At 45.8% G+C, this 18,227-nt stretch overlaps 1 long non-coding RNA gene across 1 annotated transcript; it reads left to right on the top strand.

Annotated features, from left to right (window-relative positions):
- The first annotated feature begins 14,173 nt into the window (after nucleotides 1-14,173).
- On the top strand, nucleotides 14,174-16,159 carry LOC109763856 (uncharacterized). The gene is made up of 2 exons (XR_002233025.4): nucleotides 14,174-14,812; nucleotides 15,695-16,159. It is a non-coding gene; the product is annotated as an uncharacterized lncRNA (long non-coding RNA).
- Nucleotides 16,160-18,227: the final 2,068 nt, after the last annotated feature.

Genomic DNA, 18,227 nt, shown 5'->3' with positions numbered 1-18,227 from the left:
CGTGAAATTTTTGTATGCAAGTTCAGTGTGCTATGATGTTCTATATGATTGTGTCAACTATATAAGTTTTTACTGAGCATCAGCAATGCATATGGCTGAAAGATGTATTTACGAGCATTGACCGATGGGTCTCTCTCTCTCTCACACACACACACACACATGCACACACACGCGCACACGCACAAGTGGGACCCGTTGAATTATTTATTTGCTCGTGACAACTTTTAATTAGGTTCCACTGTAATCTAACTTTTTTCTTAAGTTATTAATTGAGCTCAGTGACTTCAAAAAGTTGTACAGAAGCCTTGTTTGGGCCTTTCCGGCGTCGCTGAATGTGGGCCGAGTAACCATGTTAGGTTGTACTGTACTACACAGGCCTTTTTTTCAACATCAGCAATGCAACTGGGCCGACAGTTGTACACAATATCCGGGTCAACTTGTTATTCTCCGCCCCGCTAGGCTGCAAACTTTCCTAGGAGGTATGCATTAGGCTTAACAAGAAAATGGACTTTAAGAAATAATAAATGGGATGTAATTATAATAACTGGACAGTTACTATGCACCAAACACGTAATTAGTTTGAAAAATATATTATTTTTGGAATTTGAAAATTTTAATTTCATTACTTGTTGTGCGCGCAATATTTCGTTGGATTTTAACGTAATACAACTTTATTTTGAAATTATATTTAACCTGACTAGAAATTTCGGATAAAAATATTTCGGATCCCATCAAAATGTGGGAATTTTTTTTTGAATTCTGTTTTGAGTGGTTGTTTGAAATTATTAATCGTTGTCCTAGCTAGAAGTTGGGCTGTACTTTTAACAAACTGTAAATGGGATGTAGTAAATTCCATTAGAATTAAAAAATGGGTTGTACATTCTTACAAATCGCAAATGGGCTATATGTTCTCTGCCAAATCCGAGCTGTGGGCCTACTAAGTTGACGCGTACCAAGGGCTTTGTCAACTTAGTCAATATAAACGATTCTAGCTACAGTGATCGTACGATGTCCATCCAACGGCCGTAGTGCTTCTTCAACCTCTGATCTTCTTGCTCCAGCCACCCAAAGCAGCGCCGATCGTGTCGCGTGCTCCTGTCTCCCGTGGCTGGCTGTGATGCCGCGGAGGCCTCACCGCCCCGTACTACTCCCACCGCTGGCCAGGCCATCCCTCTACTCACTCACACCCCTGTTATTCTGCGGCGACGGCAGCCTCACACCGCAGCCGAACCAGTGAACCCTCGTACTCCTTTCCGCGCGGGCTTCCACTGCTGCGTCTTCCCCGGCTCCGCGTCGTCCCCTTCCTAGGCCTCGCCGTCGTCCAGACCACCGCCCTGGTGCTCTCGGCGCGGCGTGGTCAACGTGGTCAACGACCGACTTCCATCGGAAGAGTATTGTACGTGGAGAGGCTGACAGCTGGGTCCAGGCGGCCGCAAGGAAGTGCCTCCTTATTACGCGCAAAATAATTATTCCTCCACCTGACAGTAGGGACCCACCGGACGGGCCACCTTATTTCGCGTAAAAACGTTTCCCCCTGGCTGCTGGGACCCACCGGACGGGCCAGCATATTTCGTGAAAAAAATGTTCCCCCCGCTGTCAGCTCAGACCCACTGGAAGTGCCTCCTTATTACGCACAAAAAAATGAATACTCCCCCTGCTAGCTGGACCCACCATGGTGGGAGGATGACTTGTGGGCCTACTAAGTTGACTGGGACGGGGGCCTTTGTCAACTTTAGTCAATATGAACGATTCTAGCTCCAGTGACCGTACGATGTCCATCCAACGGCCGTAGTGCTTCTTCAACCTCTGGTCTTCTTGCTCCATCCGCCCAAAGCAGCGCCGGTCGTGCCGCATGCTCCTGCCTCCCGTGGCCGGCTGTGCTGCCACGGAGGCCTCACCGCCCACTACTATTCCCACCGCTGGCCAGCCCCTACGGCGACGGCAGCCTCACAACGCAGCCGAACCAGTGAACCCTCGTACTCCTCTCCGCGCGGGCTTCCACTGTCGCATCTTCCCCGGCTCCCCGTCGTCCACCGCCCTGGTGCTCTCGGCGCGGCGTGGTCAACGTGGTCAAGGAACGACTTCCATCGGACGTGGACTGTACGTGGAGAGGCTGACAGCTGGGTCCACGGCCGCAGCAAGGAAGTGCCTCCTTATTACGCGAAAAATAATGATTCCTTCACCTGACAACTGGGACCCACCGGACGGGCCACTGTATTTCACGAAAAAAACGTTTCCCCCTGACTGCTGGGACCCGCTAGCTACATCTTCGCACGCAAGGAAGTGCGTCCGGGCAAAAAAAACGATTCGCCCCCTGACTGCTGGGACCCACCAGCTACATCTTTGCAGGCAAGGAAGTGCCTGACAGTCGGGACCCACCTGGTCGAAGCGTACGTAGCGTTGTCATTCTGGTCGCGAACGTGCACGTACATATATACTGGTGGATGTAGAGGCGCGCACGTGTCATAGTACAGGCGCGTACGTGTCGTAGTAGAGGCGCGCACGTAGCATGTACACGTACGTACAACGTCCAGGGTGCAAGAAAGAAAATACGGCCACGTATGTGTACATACGGCCGGGGTCTCGAACGCCTACTCGCGCATACGGAGAAACAACGTCATCGTCGTGTTCATGGGGAGGCAACGGAATGCATCGTGTTCATGGGGAGGCAACGGAATGCGTCGTATTCATCGGGAGGCAACGGAACGCGTGGGAGCCAACCGGCTGGGTCGGAACGGAATGCGTGGTCGTGTTCATCGGGAGGGCTTGGACGGAACAGGCAATGGAAACGAGGCCTGGCGTACCGCACAACGGAGGAAACGGACCTCCTACGTTCGGAACGGGGTCCTGTTGATCGGGAGGCGTCTGGCGTACCGCAAAACGGAGGAAACGGACCTCCTACGGTCGAAACGGGGGTCCTGTTGATCGGGAGGGGTGTGGCGTACCGCAAAACGGACGAAACGGACCTCCTACGGTCGAAACAGGGGTCCTGTTGATCGGGAGGGGTGTGGCGTACCGCAAAACGGATGAAACGGACCTCCTACGGTCGAAACGGGGGTCCTGTTCATCGGGAGGGGTGTGGCGTACCGCAAAACGGGACTCCACGGGATACTGTTCATCTCCACCGTCGACCTCCTCCAGCCTCCACGGGCTCTTGTTCATCCAGCCTCCACCGCGCGCTACTCCACCATCTACTGTTCAACCACCCCTCCACGGGCACCCCCCCACCGTCTACTGTTCATCCAGCCCTCCACACCACGGGGTCCTGTTCAACCACCCCTCCACGGGCACCCCTCCACCGTCTACTGTTCATCTAGCCCTCCACCACACCACGGGGTCCTGTTAATCCAGAGGCAACGCCACCACTCACTGTTCATCCAACCCCCCCCCCCCCCGCAACGCTCACTATTCATCCAATCGATCGGCTTCAGTTAGCAGCAGTAGCGAAGGAATCGCTCGATCGGGTTCAGTTAACAGCCATCGATCGATCGCTCGGGTTCAGTAACGCGTAGCCTGCAGTGCAATCGCTCGGGTTCAGTTAGAGCCCAACGCCTCGCTCGGGTTCAGTTAGAGCCAACGCCTCGCACACATGCGCGTACGTGTACGAGAGAAACGCGCATCGCTCGGCCCCCGACCTCCCAGCGTAACCGGGAACTCCCCGAAATTTTCCTCCCCCTCACTTCTACCACGGTTTTTCCCATCATGGACGGCCCAAATAATGTCATGCAGCTGCGTCTCCGGCCCGCCCAGGACGAAAGGCCCATTTTCTGTCATGATTTTTTGTCATAGAAGTAGGAGCCCACCACATCTATGATGATACCGGGTTTTGTCACAATTATCGTCATAGAAGTGTCATATGTATGACAAAAAAATTTCGTTCGGCCCAAAATGTCACAGATGTGTCTTTTTTTTGTAGTGGTGTGACATGCTAGTAAGCAGTATGACTTATATCGCCCACAACTCACTTGTGTTCTACTCATGCATATGACATCTACGCATAAAACCTGGCTCGGATGCCACTGTTGGGGAACGTAGTAATTTCAAAAAAAATCCTACGCACACGCAAGATCATGGTGATGCATAGCAACGAGAGGGGAGAGTGTTGTCTACGTACCCTCGTAGACCGTAAGCGGAAGCGTTATATCAACGCGGTTGATGTAGTCGTACGTCTTCACGATCCGATCGATCCAAGTACCGAAAGCACGGCACCTCCGAGTTCTGCACACGTTCGGCTCGGTGACGTCCTCGCCTTCTCGATCCAGCAAGAGGGGCGAAGTAGTAGATGAGTTCCGGCAGCACGACGGCGTGGTGATGGTGTTGGTGAAGAACAATCTTCGCAGGGCTTCGCCTAAGCACTACGAAAACTATGACGGAGGATAAACTAGAGGAGACGGGGTTGTCGGCACACGGCTTGGTGTTTCTTGATGTGTCTCGGGTGCTAGCCCTACCCCTCTATTTATATGTTCAGCCTTGGGGTCGAAACTTGGAGTAAAATCCTCCACAAAGTCGGTTTCACCCGAAAGGCAAGAGTCCTTCTCGAACTCCAGGGCCAGACGCCAGGGTTCCCGGCGTCTGGACCCAGACGCCAGGGACCCTGGCGTCTGGCCCCTGGACTCCGCAAAACTTCCTTTTGCGCTTTCCAAAAACCTCGTGGGCTTTCCCCTTTGGCCCAGATAAAGTGTTCTCATGCCCAAACATTTCAGGAAACATCTGGAACCCCTTCCGATGGATTCCGAAACCTTTCCGGAGATCAAACACTACTATCCACATATTAATCTTTACTTCCGGACCATTCCGGAGTTCCTCGTCATATCCGTGATCTCATCCAAAACTCCGAACAACATTCGGTCACCAACATACATAACTCATAGTACTATATCGTCAACGAACGTTAAGCGTGCGGACCCTACGGGTTCGAGAACTATGTAGACATGACCGAGACACCTCTCTGGTCAATAACCAATAGCGGGACCTGGATGCCCATATTGGCTCCTACATATTCTATGAAGATCTTTATCGGTCAGACCGCATAACAACATACGTTGTTCCCTTTGTCATCGGTATGTTACTTGCCCGAGATTCGATCGTAGGTATCTCAATACCTAGTTCAATCTCGTTACCGGCAAGTCTCTTTACTCGTTCCGTAATACATCATCCCGCAACTAACTCATTAGTTGCAATGCTTGCAAGGCTTATAGTGATGTGCATTACCGAGTGGGCCCAGAGATACCTCTCCGACAATCGGAATGACAAATCCTAATCTCGAAATACGCCAACCCAACAAGTACCTTTGGAGACACCTATAGAGCACCTTTATAATCACCCAGTTACGTTGTGACGTTTGGTAGCACACAAAGTGTTCCTCTGGTAAACGGGAGTTGCATAATCTCATAGTCATAGGAACATGTATAAGTCATGAAGAAAGCAATAGCAGAATACTAAACGATCGAGTGCTAAGCTAACGGAATGGGTCAAGTCAATCACATCATTCTCCTAATGATGTTATCCCGTTAATCAAATGACAACTCATGTCTATGGATAGGAAACATAACCATCTTTGATCAACGAGCTAGTCAAGTAGAGGCATACTAGTGACACTCTGTTTGTCTATGTATTCACACAAGTATTATGTTTCCGGTTAATACAATTCTAGCATGAATAATAAACATTTATCATGATATAAGGAAATAAATAATAACTTTATTATTGCCTCTGGGGCATATTTCCTTCATTATGTTGCTGTCCTTTGGTGCCCATCATATGAGCGTGCGCGTGGATCACACCATAGGGTTAGTTGTATGTTGATAGGACTATGTATTGGAGGGCAAGAGTGACAGAAGCTTCAACCTAGCATAGAAATTGATGCATACGGGATTGAAGGGGGGCCAATATATCTTAATGCTATGGTTGGGTTTTACCTTAATGAACGTTAGTAGTTGCGGATGCTTGCTAATAGTTCCAATCATAAGTGCATAGAATTCCAAGTCAGGGATGACATGCTAGCAGTGGCCTCTCCCACATAAAACTTGCTATCGGTCTAGTAAAGTAGTCAATTGCTTAGGGACAATTTCGCAACTCCTACCACCACTTTTCCACACTCGCTATACTAACTTTATTGTGTCTTTACCTAAACAGCCCCTAGTTTTATTTACGTGCTCTTTATATTCTTGCAAACCTATCCAAAAACACCTACAAAGTACTTCTAGTTTCATACTTGTTCTAGGTAAAGCGAACGTCAAGCGTGCGTAGAGTTGTATCGGTGGTCGATAGAACTTGAGGGAATATTTTTTCTACCTTTAGCTCCTCGTTGGGTTCGACACTCTTACTTATCGAAATAGGCTACAATTGATCCCCTATACTTGTGGGTTATCATTGTCATCATATATTGTATATCACAATATATTGTATCAGCACGTTGGTACAAATGCATTTGTATGTATTCTATATATCTGAGTGATTTTCATATTGAGAATCTTCATGTCTATATATAGATTTTTACGGGGGTCAATCTGATGAAAGATGATTTGTGCCTTGTGGACATATGCACCATGAACTCTATACTCAGGGAAGTAAAATGTTTCCACTCTCATTGGGAGAAAAGGAGATATTTTAAAATCGCTAGACACGATGAGGTGTTTGTTGGCTCAACTCGAGTCATATTTACTATCCCTGTGGGTACTCGAGTAACTTAAGGATGCTTTATTGCCTCCCGGTTAAACTCGTATCCTACTAAAGTATAGAGGTATCTGTCAAAATAGTTTCTTTAACGAAACTTATGATGATAACAAAGAGAAATAACTTCTCTTTATGATATGCAACGGATATGGCAAGCACATTCTCTATGTATCATCTGGATTGTACTACACATACTACAAAACCTGTAGCACATATTGCGTCCAAGATAGTTCTCCAAAATGTCTTATACATGAAAAACTTGGCATACTCGCCTTGGTCATCGAGACATTGGGTTGAAACCGAAACTATCAGCAATTCCAATAGTTTATGATTATTATGATGCTAAATTCTAACACCATTTGGATTTTATGTGCAGTACAAGTGACACAGGGAAGCTAATTTTAAGGCTTGCACACCTTAAAGTCTACGCTGAACCACTCAGACTCCTTGAATGCATCAAGTTGAGGTAAGTGGCTCTTCCCATCCATTGACTAGACTATTCAGGTATTCCATGGTTCTAAAAGACATATCTACATGATGGTCTTAAGTGTGTGCTTTATTCACACAAAACCATTGGCTCATTATCCTGACATCGATTTCAAGCAAATCGAATGGATAACATTGCAGAATTCTCCTTGAGTGCCTTCTCTATGGCCCTTGGATTGAAGTTTAGCAATTTGTCCTAATGTCTAGACTCAAAATGGTTTGGTAGAATCCTATCCAAAGAGTTAAGCTCATTGCATTATCTTTATTTTGGAATTGCAACTTGCCAACTTTACGTTGGAGTCATGCAGTTTTACACGCTCATGACAGAACTGCATAATATTATTCCCCTCTATCTTTGATATGTGGATATCTACCAAGTATTTCCTATCTGTGGTAATTCGGTTGCATACCGATATCACCACCCGGCATACATCATTGGCCCCTCAACATATAGTTGGGATCTATGTGAGGAATATATAACTGTATTTCCGTCAATACCTGAAGCCCCTCGCATGGGGAGTTATTCAAGGCCAGTATGCTAATTCAATGAGGAACATTTCCAGGCATTAGGGGGAGATTTCAAGTACCATAAAGAATGCCAGGAAATTAGTGGAATGTTCAACACATTTCTGCCTCAAATCCATGTACTCAAAGATCTGAACCATGCGTTCAGAAGATTTGCAACATATTGCAAATAACCTGCCAGATTCATTTACTGACAATAAAGGTGTCACACAATCCTACAATACTGCAAAAGTACGCCTGAAAGAGTGGAGGTACCAGCAAAATCCACTCCACTCCCCGTTCAAAGCAATAAGGGGAGATGTATGGCAGAAGTACATCAGGATTTAGCTTCTCGCAAGCAAGGATATCAAGGCCTGTGAATCAGTAAATGCAAGTCAACTTCACGTTGACAGACACCTAATGGGTAGTATACACCCAATGGATGGCAAACCTCCACCAACCCAGGTCATAGTGCACACAATGACTGGGACATCGGAATACCCGACTCAACTGCATTGGGAAATCGCGAGCAGTCACCATGGGTAACGATATTTCCATCAACTATATATTGGTATATAGATTCTGGAGAATCATGTAACCGGAAGTCTACAATTGTCGACATACATTTCTCAACTAAATTGCAAAAACCTTTCAAATGATTCAGATCCAAAGACCATGGCATGGCAAAGTGTGAACAACACTCGGACTGAACTCAAGCAAAGGGTATAATCTAGGTAGAAATGATCTTTCTCAATAATGGGAAGGTATTCATAAGCAATACCTACACCAGTTTTCTTCTGGAAACAGAATTGAGAACAACGAGGTGGTGAAACAAAGAGCAAGTATTGTAGCACAAGGGTTTACGCAGATACCTAACTATTCTCCAGAGGTGGAATCTCATTCCGATAACTTATATCATTGGCAGTACAAAAATCATCTATCTCTGCAGTTGATAGATGTAGTGATCACATATCCATGTGGCTCACTAGATTCAGACATATATGATTGATTTCCAATGGAATCTCAATTCTGAATCGAAATACAAAATGCAACATACATTGTGTAAAAATCGGTAAGTCACTATATGACTTATTGTTGTCGGTACATTTGGTACAACCGACTTAGTGAGTTCCTTTCCACAAGAATTACTCCTACAATGATGGTTATCCATGTTTGTCTGTCATACACAGTGATTACTCCTGCAATGACGATACATGTAATCATCTAAATGACGGAGTTTTAAATGAAGGATTTGGGTAAAACCAAGATATTGCTCGTTACTACAACTTGAGCACCTTCACTCATACATTTTGGTACACTATGTTGTCTATATCCAAAATATATTGGAGAAATTCATTGTGGACAAGTCTTATACATCCATAACTCTCCTGGTGGTTCATTCTCTAGACGTAGAGAAAGATCTATTTAGACCAAGAGATGATGGAAATGAAATATTGGGACTCAACATTCCTTAATGCAATTGGATCCACCAAACACAGTTGGTTGGTACTCAAGAATATCTTTCGATATCTCCATGGCATCAAACATCTTGTCCTGGTTTTTCAGTTTCACAGAAATGTGAACACCGATATCATTGGATACATCGATCAGATCCCCACTATGTCGGATCGTAGACAAGCTTAGTGTTCCTACTAGGTGTGGTAGCCCTCTCATGAAGACTCTTTGAAACAGACCTCATGGCTACATCCACCAACCATTATCTCAACGATAATGTTTCTTGTGTTGCCCGGATGCAAACAGGTTACATAATAAGCAATATCTCTATATTGCATATCTTGCAAGTCAAATCATGCGACTGATTTGTTCACCAGGTCTCTACCAACTTCTCGGAATTGGTATATGACGACTTCGGAATATGCAAGAATCAGGGGGAGTATCTTCCTGAATTGTTCCTGTTAAAAGCATCATATTATACTCTTTTTCCCTTCATGAGTTTACTTTATAGGTTCTCATAAAGGTTTTTAATGAGGTAATATCAACACAAGATCATATGTCATACTTTCTGTTTCCCCACTAGGGTTTTTGGGAAAGTATATACGACATATTTATTGTTCTCCAAATTCGATGAGTTTTCTCGTATTGAGTTAAAAGAGACAATAATCATTATATATTGGATCATTTTCTCCTTATTTTCCCACTGGGTTTGAAGGAGTTTTACCAGCATGTCCTACACTACTCCTCATATTTTCCCCACTGGTTTTTTTTGGAGGAGACTTTATCAGATGATGGACTAACTATGCAATCAAGCGGTGATTAGGGGGAGTGTTAATAATAACCCTTATGGTTATTAGGGAGAATCCCCGCTCCCATCTCTCCGCACGAGCGGTTCCAAAAGGCCACGACGGTTCCCGTGGAGACGCCTCTAGCGAACCATCGTGTCCGTTACCATTGTATATATATATCATGTCAATCATCAATAAAGGAGACAGTTCTATTCATTGTGGTCTCTATCGATTAGTTTCAACAATACTTTCTGTTTTCCCCACTGGGGTTTTTAGGAAAGTATATAAGACATATTTGTTGTCCTCTAAATTCTATGAGTTTTTCATATTGAGTTAAAAGAGACAATAACCATTATATGTTGCATCATTTTCTCCTTATTTTTCCCACCGGGATTGAAGGAGCTTTAGCAACATATCAAACACTATACTCCTCACATTTTTCCCACTGGGTTTTTGGAGGAGAATCTTCAAGATGATGATGCTATATGAACAAGTGTAGATTAGGGAGAGTGTTAGAGTTAATTAATTGTGTTAACCTTGGGGTAAATCTCCCCTTGTAACTATCAGGCGGTTAGCACCGTCGCATCTGTTAGAACGGACGCATCCCCTGGTCGCGTCCCCCCAACTTCCAACTTGTATATAAGCATCACTATCAATAAAAGAGGGAGACACTTCTATTCATTTTTTTACTTTGATTTACAACAGTAACATTATCGGTGGCTGGTTCTTGCATCGCCGACGTGGTCCGTGTGGCCCGCCGATTGTAGCTTTCAATTTCGCCAGTCATCGCTTTTAGCCTCGCCAGTTGCAACATTGATGGTCCTCGGTGTGGTCGTGTGCCTGCCAGTTAAGCTTCTAGTTGTGCCGGTTGCAGCACCTTCCAACTCCCCCTCGGCCTTACAGCGCAGGTCAGGGGTACTCGCGACACCACTCCTCCACCCTGCAGCGACATCGCCCCTCCCTTTCGCCATTCGCAGCAGAAAGTGGCATGACCATGACATATGGTGCAGCCCGCATGAAGAGATAAGGAATCGTTTACCTTGGTGAAATGAGGCTCCCCTTGTTCACAAAAGAAACGAGGACCCCATTTGCCTTTCGGCGTCACTTTTCTCCATTATTTATTTCGCCCCTTTTTGCCTCGTGTACCTAGCCCAGTAGATGTTCAAAGTCTTTCTAGGTATGATATACCTGATCGTGTAGGTTATGAAGCCTAATTTGGAGAAATAATGAACCCCATTTTGGGACTAGAATGATAAAATACTTGCAAAATTCAGAGCACCAAAGCTTCCACCTTGCATACCATTATGTTCATATGAAATTTGATCACATAGATCGTAGCTCATTTGTGAAAACCCATCTACAAAAATAGGAGGTATGTACCTAAATCCATAGTATGTATATAAAACCAAAGTACATTATAAGCCAAGACTGCACATCACATTTACAAAGCATCAAATACAAAATCAACCTAAACATTTACTGGAGTAAAATACTTTGGTTTTTATGCCACTGACACAACTTCACATTGTTATTTGCTTTCAGACCACCCTCATCCCATATGGCGAACCATCTAATGCCTGGAAAATATACACTTTAAAAACACAATGAATTAACACAAGTAGTCCGCAACCATGTTTGGTAGAAGTACAAAAGGATATCTCATCGAGTACACACAGCAACACAGGCAAAAAACACCATGACAATGACAAAACTGCAAGAGCACCAATATTTGCTTGCTCGAGAAGATAACAAAAAACCATAAATCGTTCTGCAGAGAGACCAATGAACATCCAGCAATCGATTTTGCAAAAACATCACATAGAAGATACTCCCTCTGTAAACTAATATAAGATCTTTCAGATCAATCTTATATTAGTTCACAGAGGGAGTGTATGGCAATTAAGTAAATCAACGTTGCAAAGTATCAGCAGAAAGACCAATATTAAAGCATTGGCGGATGGCAAGTTGGAGCATTCTTTCAATCTGCAAGCCTTCATACTTCTTGCATCAGCATATTTGTTCCCTGGAGTTCACTTAGCCAGCTCGGCAGAGGAGCTCAGGAGGATTGAGAAGTACTCCCTCTGTAAAGAAATATCAAGAGTTGATGGTGTTGGTGGTGGCAGTAGAGCAAGCTAATAGTAGAGCCAATCCACTAGAGTGGCCAAGCAGACTTCCACAGGGAAGTGCGTTCAAATCTCCAGTTCTTAGTGCACATAATGGAAATCATAAGGCAGTTAGATCAGAATGCTCCAATGACAAAGCCAATATTTTCAACTGCAAATTTCAACATGAAACGAGAACATAGCAACTATTTCCAAGAAGTTGTGTGTTTGAGATAAGTTGATAGTCCAAACAACTTCATCAACTAGGATTGTTACGGACCTGGGCATTATGTGCATTTACCAGAGCCCGCCTAGCAAGGCTGGTGTAAGATCTCAGATGTATGTACATATCAATATATGCATGCATGATCCAATTTACTCCTAAGAGAAAGTTGCTTCAAGTATTTAGACGAGGGCATAGGATCCACCACAGTAGGCAAAGCCAAGCTAAGCTTCAACAGAGCAAACTCCATTCTTTGTGCAAAGGTTAATCACCAGGCTGACCACGCACATATTGTTCTTTGGGCTGGCCATAGTGGGAGTAACTTAGCTAGTAACATAACACTCCCCAAGCGCAGTTTGCTTATGTGTCAAGTAGTTAATGAGCGAGGTGTTTGTGGTGACATAATGTCACCGTAACATACACACCCAAAGGCAAAATGAGTCATCTAAACAAATAAAGGCTTGCATGATACTATCCATAGTCTATGAAGACTAGTGTCATATGCGTGCCACCAAGTTACTCCCCACTATGACTAACTTTATTAGATACACAAACACAGTACTATACAGATATTATTAACTTGATTCTCGTATCTGCTAATCTTGCTAATGTCTTAACAGTGAAAAGAGTTTGCAGCGACTCTTCAGAACCCAACAAATACTTCCATGATGATTTCTACAGCAAAACACCAAGCAATAAACCATGGAAGGAATGCGTGCAGCCTCAAACTAAGATCAAATGCTCCTTAAACAAGCATAACATGAATCTAGTGGGGGCATTAATCGATCTGCAAAGCCTTCATAACATTTGCTTCTACAGTCTACACATCCATTCCAGGAGCCCATTTAGACTGCCTTGTACGCACATGTGTGCATGCATGCATGTTGGGGTTTTTGCAACTTACTCCGGAGAGAAACCCAGCAAAGAAACAATCAATGGGATGAATCAAACACTATAACGCCCGGATAATCAAACTACAGCGAACCTCTGCTAATGATGCCACGTCACCTCGGTTACTGTAATTAAACTCGCGTTGATTCGAAATCGATTCAAATTCAAATTTAAAACAAAGGCTAACAACAAAAGTTTTCAAATATTAAAACTAAATTGTTCGGGTTGTGCTAAATAATGCATAGGTAATTAGTTGAAGAAACCACATTTTTATAAAAGGTTTAAATGCACTTAAGTAATTAAAACAGTAGGTAAAACAATTAAATAAATGGCTTTTGGATTTTATAAAATACTAAACTATTTTGTTCGGGGGTTAAACTTTTTGTGGCAGTGTGTTTAGTGGTAATACTAATTCAGGGATCATTTTTGAATTTTACAAAACTAAGATAAAATATAAATCAGTAAAAGAAAGATAAATAAAAAGTAAAGACAGAAATAAAATAAAAAGAGAAAGAAAAGGAACCCCTGGCCAACTGGGCCAAACGGCCCAGCCGGCCAGCCCAACCAGCCCAACCGAGCAGGCCCACTCCCCCGTTCCCCCTTGTCATCTTCTTCCCACGCACCCTGTTCCTCCGACCGCGCCATGAACAGGGGCGCGTCCCCGTCGAACCACCTCGCCGTCCCCGTCGGTGGGATAAGGCAGCCAGCGCTGCGGCTCCTCGGTTCCCTCTCCCACTCGCCCCCCGTTCTCCCAGATCTCCGCCCCACTCCCGCCCCGGATCCGTTTCTCCCCTCTCACCCGAGCGCCATCGCCGGTGTCCACTCGCGCCCTCGTGGCCACCGAGCTCCCCGACGCCCAAGCTGATGTCAAGGAGGACCGCCATCATCTCCTCCATCGCCTGAGCCACTGGATTGGAGCCGGCGAGCCGCCTCGACGCTATCTTCCTCGATCCCCTTCGTTGGACGCTGCCGCTTCTTCCCGTCAATCCCCTCGACTCCGGCCTCCTCGTGTCACTTCGAGCACGGCAACACCCCGATGTGAGCAACCGTGCCGTTTTCCCCTTAGCTTGAGCTCGATTTTGAGCTCCAACGTCGTTTTAGTTTTTGGTTGCTCCAGCCGCTGTTGTTGTCCGTTGTTGTTCGCCGTCCGCTGTCGTTCGCGTCCGCGCACCGCCCGCCTCTGCCTGCTGCTCGCCGCGGCCGCGGCCCACCCTCCCCGCGCACCGCTTCCTAGCCGCACCCAGGCGCGCGACCGCTGTCTGCCCTGCGCCAACGCCGCTCACGGCCACGCCCAAGCCGGGAGAATTGATTTTAACCCCCCCCCCCAGCTCGCGCGCCTTTGATCTTAAGCCCCCCTGTTCGTTTGCCTTTCTCTCAAGCCCCCGACGCGGCGTAATTTTGGCTCGCTTGCCCCTCTAGCGCTGTTATCTCTGGATTTAGCGCATAAGGAAAGAATCTGGACTTAACAAATTTGGAATTGCCAAAACTGCCCTCGTCCAATTTTCCCCAAACTCACGAGACCGAGGCCCAAGGCCTGGCCTGTTTTTCATTCTATCTCCCCTCCCCTCCCCGACTTGACCTAGCCGCCAGCCGCCCCGCCGCCAGTCGCCAGAGCCGCTGCGCCCGCCGTCCGCTGCCCTGCTCCGCCGCGTTTCCCCCCATCCGCCGCCTTCCTTCGCTGGCCCAAGGTAAGGCAACCTCTTCCCCCTTGTATTTTTCACAGATTTTGTGCTTTTCTTCTGGTATAGTTTCTAAATCGTGGAAACCTAGGTCTTGTGTGTGATTGGCATGGGATTTGAGTGGGAGGGGCTGGATTGACTAAGGGGTGTGATGGATCTGAAAAGATAACATCATATTCCCCTGTTCTAATTGATGTATGCATGAGTTTTGGTGTGTGATTTTTCTGATTTTTTCTGTCTATATTGAATAGGATCGATGCAATGTCTGTGCATGATTCTAACCAATCCAGTGTGATAAACCTAACCACGGGGGCGATCTCATGCAATGAAGTAGAAAATGGTAGTGCTATTATTGATTGGTCAAGTCTTGTGATTGAACCAGAAAATGATGGAGATGAAAAACCGCCGGACGAGAAAGCCATGTTTGCTCTGTTTGGTTTAAAAACAGAACCGGATGAGAGAGGAACTGAGCTTCGTTCTATTGCCGTTCCTACTCCTGATGTGGAGTCTGACTTACATGATATCAAAGATGCAGATATTGTTGTTGATGATAATGCTCCAGAGGAGCCACTTATTGCCTGGGATGAACGAAACCCAGCCATGGATATAGGGACACCTTATCCTAACATGGTTGAATTTAGAAAGGCTTTAAAACAGTGGGCTGTCAATGGAGAGTTTGAATATGGCACAAAGAAAAATGAGCCAGGGAGGTTTCGTGCTTTTTGCAAAGGTCAATCCATAATAGGTGACCCTTGCAAATGGGCTTTAACTGCTAGTTGGCGAAGGGATGAAAATTGCGTGATGGTAATTGCCTTTTGTGCTTTATATTTTTATTGCTTCATTTTTTTGTCATAGTAATAACATTCAGATCTGTACAATTTTTTGTTGTAGGTTGTGAGGCACCAAATGGAGAAAGAATGATGCCACTTGTAGCAGTCCTGGAGCTGTCACAAGAAGCCAAGCTGCAGCTCAAGCTAGTCCTGGACCTGTCACAAGGAGCCAAGCTGCTACCCCACCACCAAAACCTCCAGCAAAAGGAAAGAAGAAGAAGAAAATGACACCTAAGAGGAAGAAATTAAGCAACCTGTGAGCTTGTTTGTGGTTGTGATGAACTCGGCTGTGGGTGGAGACTCACTTTTATTGTTGTGTATGTGAGGTGCAAACTCACTTTTATTTGCTTTGTATGTGAGGTAGAGACTCACATTTATTTTGCTGTGAGGTAAAGACTCACTTATTTTGCTATCATGAAGTCCTATATGTGAGGTAAAGACTCACTTATTTTGCTGTCATGAAGTCATGTAGAACATGGCTGAATTATTCTCTATGCTATCATTGAATCATTGTGACCCTATATTATTTCCAGCCTGTTTGTGTGGAAGGCTATTGATTACAGCAAAATCATATCAATTTTTTTTGTGAAACATAGCACACAGCTTTAGAAAATCATGTCATTTCTTATTTGGCCAAAATATTTTGTGGTTTGAAAATTCGGACAAGGTACAGAGATGTGCCTTTCAAACAGAGGGGTACTTTTGTCTATTTCTATTTCAATATGTTAGTTATACACTAACAAAGTTGTTAACAATGCCAAAGGGGGTACCAGCAACAAGTAGACAGAACTGGGGGGGGGGGGGGTTCAGAGGAAGGCAAACGAACAAAGGGGCTTAAGATCAAAGGCGCGCGAGCTGGGGCGTTAAAATCAATTCTCCCGCCCGAGCCGCCGCTGCTCCATGCGTCTGCTTGCTGCTGCTCCTCTTACCTGCTGCCGCTCCAGCTTGCCGCCGCCGGCTGCGTGCTGCTCCTGCTGCTTGCTGCATACTGCTGCGCCGCTACTCCTGCTACTCGCTTCTCGCGAGCCGTTGCTGCTCCTCACTACTATTGCTACTAGCTGCTGCTCAATTGCCGTTGACTGCTGCTGCTACTGAACATGGCGATGGCCATGACTGAATGTGTTGTATGCGTGTGTGCTTGTGGCCGGATGGGCCACTGTCCAATACGGTCGGCCCTTGTTTAATTAGACTAAATTAGTTAGTGCTAATTTAGTTTAATGCAATAGAAAATAACACGTGATCCACCCCTGTTGATTATCTCAAATTAATTTGACTTAATATAAAATAGAGTCCATGACAACTGGGCCCCCACTGGCACTGTTCACAAGTTGACCAGTCAAGTATTGACTCGGTCAACTTAGACCCTGGCCCCACCTGTAAGCCTCTGGGTCTAGCTGTCCATGGTTACAAATGTATTTGTTGCATTTTATTCTCGAAATTAATAAAAAATAAAAAGTCTAAAACTTAAGAAATTAATATAAAATAATCTGTAATTCGGATGAAAATACTTTGTACATGAAAGTTGCTCAGAACGACGAGACGAATCCGGATAAGCAGCCCGTTCGTCCGCCACACATCCCTAGCATAGCGAACACACAACTTTCCCCCTCCGGTTCACCTGTCTGAAAACGCGAAACACTAGGGATACTTTCCCGGATGTTTTCCCCTTCGCCGGTATTACCTATCGCTGCGTTAGATCACCCCCGGCACCGCGTATTGCCTTGTTATATTTTGTGATGCTTTGTTTGCTTCGTATTTACTGTTTCTTCCCCCTCTTATTCTCCGGTAGACCCCGAGACCGGCACTGATGCCACTGTGTACGACTATGTCACCGGCGACCCTCCTTTCTCGGCTGAACTTCCAGGCAAACCCCCCCCCCCTTGATCACCAGATATTGTCTATTCTTCTCTATACTGCTTGCATTAGAGTAGTGTAGCATGTTACTGCTTTCCGTTAATCCTATTCTGCTCATAGCCTGTCTTTGCCACTACTGTTGTTACCTTTACCTGCTATCCTAATGCTTAGTATAGGATGCTAGTGTTCCATCAGTGGCCCTACACTCTCGTCCGTCTGCCATGCTATACTACTGGGCTATGATCACTTCAGGAGGTGATCACGGGAATATGCTATATACTTTATACTGTTACATTACTTATGATACTGTTCGGAGATGGGGGCTGAAGGGGCAGGTGGCTCCATCCCGGTAGAGGTGGGCCTGGGTTCCCGACGGTCCCCGACTGTTACTTTGTGGAGGACCGACAGGGCGGGTTGAGACCACCTAGGAGAGTGGTGGGCCTGGCCCTGGTCGGCGTTTGCGGTTACTTCATAATAACATGCTTAACGAGATCTTGGTATTTGATCTGAGTCTGGCCACTGGCCTATATGCACTAACCAACTACGCGGGAACAGTTATGGGCACTCGGTGTCGTGGTATCAGCCGAAGCCTTCGTGACGTTAGCGACTGAGCGGCGTGCGCCGGATTGGACTGGAACGCCTGCTAGGCTAGGTCTGCTTCCGGCCGCCCACGCAACATGCAGGTGTGCAATGGGCGATGGGCCCAGACCCTTGCGCCATAGGATTTAGACTGGCGTGCT

The sequence above is a fragment of the Aegilops tauschii genome, chromosome 7, assembly GCF_002575655.3.
Source record: "Aegilops tauschii subsp. strangulata cultivar AL8/78 chromosome 7, Aet v6.0, whole genome shotgun sequence".
Taxonomy (NCBI): Eukaryota; Viridiplantae; Streptophyta; class Magnoliopsida; order Poales; family Poaceae; genus Aegilops; species Aegilops tauschii.
Note: the sequence above shows the minus strand (reverse complement) of the source record. Positions and strands in the feature narration are given on the sequence as shown.